Here is a 4,843-nt window from a genome sequence, read left to right on the forward strand (position 1 = left end):
GGCTCCCACTGTGCTGCAGAGGGTTGGTGGAGGGGAGGAGAAGGGAAGGGGTGGGAAGGAGGGGGGAAGAGGATGGAGCCTTGTTCACTATCAGCTGCTCAGAAGAGCAGAGCCGAGACAAGATTGATGATGCTCTCTGGATATAAGATCTCCTCCTTGTGAAAGGCTGCTTATGAGGCCTGATAGACTTGTCATCTCTTAATAAACATCGCTGATATGTCAGTGAGGAGAAAGCGGGAGCGAGGGGAGGACACACAGAAAGGCGGCTGACAATTTACTTAGAACGATGTTCTTCTCTCGCCTTGGCCCTCACATGCAGTTCAGATGGCCTCTTCCCAGGGAGGAACATCCCCAGCCCAGCCTCACCAGTACCTGCCATCTCAGCAGAGACCAGGGGCAGGCTGAACCCAGCATCTGGGCATTTCCAGGGAAACAACCCCTTTTCCTATGAGCCTTGAGCCACCAGCCTTTTGCATATACCTTGTCCTGAGCCTCAACAAAGCCAGTAGGATTTTTCAAACAACTTACACAGTAGCTATGGGAGCAGATCCCAGTGGGAAGAGTGCAAGAGAGGCATTTCATCAGCACCTTGCAGAGTCTAAAGCTGTTTCATTGCTGTTATGCTCCTTCTATAAATTGCTCTCCAAGTGTAAGTGGCTCTGCTCTTGCCCACATGGCTGTAAATCAGGGGGACTTGCCTGTGATCAGGAAACATCCCTTGCTTTTGTTTAATCTCTGCAAAGCAGCAAGGAAATTTTTAAGGTCTGGAGGGAGGATTTGCGCTACCCAGTTCCAACAATGACAATCACAGGTAGCAAATGTGACATTATCACCAGGAGCTTGCTTGGTTACAAAACACCCACTTATGGTCACCCACATCTAGCTACAGGCATGTGGATTTTGTGTGACTACAGCCACATTTTCCTTGCATATCTGGCTCAGTTTGTATTTAATCAAGCTATGCATGGTTAAAAATCCTCCAGAGCATTAGCAGGTGCTTAGTGGTGCTGTGTAAGTGCAGAGCTAAGGAATAACGTGCTATAAGCACAGCTAACATAAGTGTTCATACGTCCCTGTGGGGCTAAGAATGACTGCAAACCAGCTTCTCCACCCCAGGCTTACACAGGCAAAGAGAAGTTCCTACAGAGACCACAGAGGAAGCAGTCAGGCTGGAAGGCAGGTCCTCTGCATGTCATAGCTGCTCCCTTGCAAGGCTCAGACCTGCCCACAGCTACCGGACATTTCTCCAGCAGTGTGGGAGGACATCAGGCTCCCCTGCATGTTAGGGCCAGCCCAGGGCACAAGGATGATCAGGCAGCTCCACTCCCACAGGCAGCCCAGCCAGGCAGGCTCCTTCTGCCAATGCTTTTGGCCCCCTGTAAGGTTTCTTCCCCTGCCTACTCCCCTCACACACTGTCCTCCTCGAAACCTGCCTCAGGACGCTGATGCTTTACAATACACTTCATCCTACACTACTTCTCTGTCAAATAACACCTTGCAGTGATTTTCCCCGTCTTACACCAATTCTATTGTCACTTTATTCTAATACAACTTTATCAACAAGTCCTAAGACAAACTCTGAGTTATGAAGACTCATTACATCCCCAGCACCAATACTTAGACCTAGTTTACTAAATCCTTTCAGGGCTTGGATTAACTTTTATAATAACTCACCATATTTTCACCATGGCTTCTGTGTTTGCAGGAACCCAAACTCATACGCAACTCTTTCCAAAAAGTTAATACAGGAACAGACTTCCAAGGGCTAGATTCACCATCAGTAAACACCCATGCTAAATGAGCACAGGAGTGCTTACACACCAAATGACTACCTGGCAGAAGAAACAAATATATTTCTTCCTGTTTTGCACATGACCTTTCCACCGTACCTCTCAGGAGAGGAATGTCAGGCCTCCCTCCTCCCTGAAATTAGTGACCCACAAGGAATAAGTTTCTCAAGGCTGGAGCCCACAGCTCGGAATAGACCTGGACAGCCTCAATTTGATTAGAAAGAAAAACAACCTCAACTCCAAAAGGTGAAAGTGCAGCCCCAGCATTTCCTGCCCTCGGCAGTCCATAACAAACCAGTGTCCCCAGCGTCACCTTCTCATATGAACACTTGAAACCCTCCTCCTCCACCCAAAGAAAATCAGAGGTATTTTTGACAACCTCCAGTTACAAGGTTGGCATTCAGGCATTAAGCTGGGATCACGCTCACTAACTGGCATGTCCATGCCTGCCTTCAGTTCCCCAGCTCTGCAGGAACATTAGATCATGTTCAGCTGATCTGACTGCAGGTTCCCCTGCTTACAAGATTTTTCTTAGAAAACCAACACACCATACACCACATCTAAGTATACAGTGTGACTCTAGTTCATATTTTAGTATGAAACAGCTTGCTTTGCAGTTACTCATGTATACAAACATCTCAGCCCTCTTACTCACCTGGCACCCCAGGTCAAATCCATGAAACAGCAGTTCCCCAGCACTTCCAAAGTGATAAAAGTTCAGGTGTCTAACACAATATTCCCAAATCTTTATGATTTCCTTGTCTTAGAATATTTTAGGAGCTTTTTTCCAAGTATCAGCTGCTGGTAGCAAGTGATGACATGAGAATCATCATAATTGTGCTAAAGGATAATTATAAGTTTCTAACCTCTGTGGCTGTGAAGTCCTTGAAACCAGCAGGCAAACAAATAGGAAGTCTCAAATGCATTTTTCCTTAAATTTCACTCTCCCACATAACCCCCAATGGCCCCTCTCCTCACCTTAGGACTTGAGACTCATGACTCAGACTGACAGAAACTCAGCTAGAGTTTCAGATTCGTTTACACATGCTTGCTTCATTGGGATTTTTCATTGCACTAAAAAAATGATTTTTAGATCAAAATCACCACAAGAAAAGCATGCATTTTGTAGACTTTTTTCATATTTTCTCTACAAAAAGATAACAAAGTAGAGGGTAAGAGGTCTTCACAAACAAAAAGTAAAAAAGCTTTGTCGAGGCAATAGCCAATAAAGAACCAATTAACTACCTCATCCAAGAAACTGAATTGCTTGTCATTAAAAAAGTGAGTACCAATCTAAACTCTCCACTATGATTACAAAGTTAAGGTACAGTATATACATTTTGTCCTCAGCACTTAACCTAATGGTTATAATGAGGATATCTAAGTGGCTGAGAATATTATTTGGTCAGAGGGTCACCACAGCAAAAGACAGATATAGCATAACTAGAAAATGAGGGGGTTTTTGCACCACATTTTACAAGTTGTCTTCCAATACAACTAGAGGCATGTAAGAAAAAAGAGACCTTGCTATACCATTTAGAAATTCTTCACATTAATAGAAATTAAAATAGACAACAAAACACAATGAGAAAAAACAGGATTCATGAGTGACAAAGAGATCAAGTGGGAGTATAAAACTTAGTATTTTGGGAGATATACTTTCTTTTTTTTTTTGAAGTAATCTGAACATAATCTAGAAAAAGAAACTACAAAAGGGGAGGAGGAATTATTCACACTCAGGAACTGTTTGCAATCTTCCACTGCTTAATGCCCGTCTAGTGCCATCCCATCTGTGCATCCCCACAGTTTTGTGCACAGAGCAAACACAGACATTTCCTTCCAGGAGCACTGCTGTAGTTTCCAGCAGGCTGTTTCAGGGAGTGGGAGGGGGCACGACTGGAGGATCACAGGGCATGAGAGAGAAAAAGAAGAAAAAAGAATATTTGGAGAGAAAGAGACTTAGAGGTCTAAGGACAGCTGCGGGGTGTATTTCTCCAGCACAACCTTATTGAACAGCAAAACTCTCATCAGAAATACAGGATCAGAGCCCTTTGAAAACTCTGCCTATAGCATGCAGCATCAAAGATTAAAACCCCAACAGTTCCTGTCTATAACTCACCCCTGTTTGGCACAGAGCATCACACAACTGAAAACGTAGAGACAAACGGAAGGTGTCGAGTTAGTAATTTCCCAGCTCTACAGTGAGCAGCATGGAAAAATGTGAACCTGTATTTCATCTTCCAAATCATTAATACTCAGATCTCAAGCAAGAGATAATACAAGGGTAACTAAAGCTGTCCTAGCCAATATTTTGAAACACAGGGATAGAAATATAATGCAAGTATTGTTTTAGAATATATATTAAAATACCAAGTAGAGGGTGGAACAAAGCTAATGAACTTAAAAGATGACATCTGAACTAGTAGTCCATTACCCAGAGAAAGTTCCAGCATGCTCAAAAATCATGTATCATTTGCTTTCACATAAACGTCCATTATCTCTTTTTTTAATGTAGCAAGACATTATCCCTCCTAAGATCCCCTGACAAAGATTTAATGCTGCCATTTTGTATCCACATTTCCTTCATCTTACCAAAAAATCTCTCCCCCCTCCCCCACTGACACAGTGTAATTCTCCAAATCTGCAGTTTTAACAGAAAGCAAATCTGATTTTGACTCAGACTCCAGATGGGTATAGCTGTAAAGATATTGTCACGTGAAAGATTAGGTGCTAACTTAGACAAAGAACTGTTCATCTGCAAGCTTAATAGCCTCTGAAACAGCAACTGCCACGAAAGAGTTACTAGGTACCGATATTGCTATCCATAACAACAACGGTATTGCAACAGAAGATGGAAGCACTGGAAACTCCCAGTGGTATTCAGTGCTCTGCACAGAGAGCTAGTAATCCCTGCATACAGCTCGGGACCCTTGCAGGTTGTCTTTGTTCACACATAGTTGTGACGGTCAGCATGAAGTTTGCTATGGGATGTTAGAGGGGTGAGATGCAGTGGAGGGACCACAGTGCTGCTGATCTGCCAGCCCTTGAGGGCT

This window comes from Pygoscelis adeliae, unplaced genomic scaffold (assembly GCF_000699105.1).
Source record: "Pygoscelis adeliae isolate BGI_AS28 unplaced genomic scaffold, ASM69910v1 Scaffold402, whole genome shotgun sequence".
NCBI classification, from domain to species: Eukaryota; Metazoa; Chordata; class Aves; order Sphenisciformes; family Spheniscidae; genus Pygoscelis; species Pygoscelis adeliae.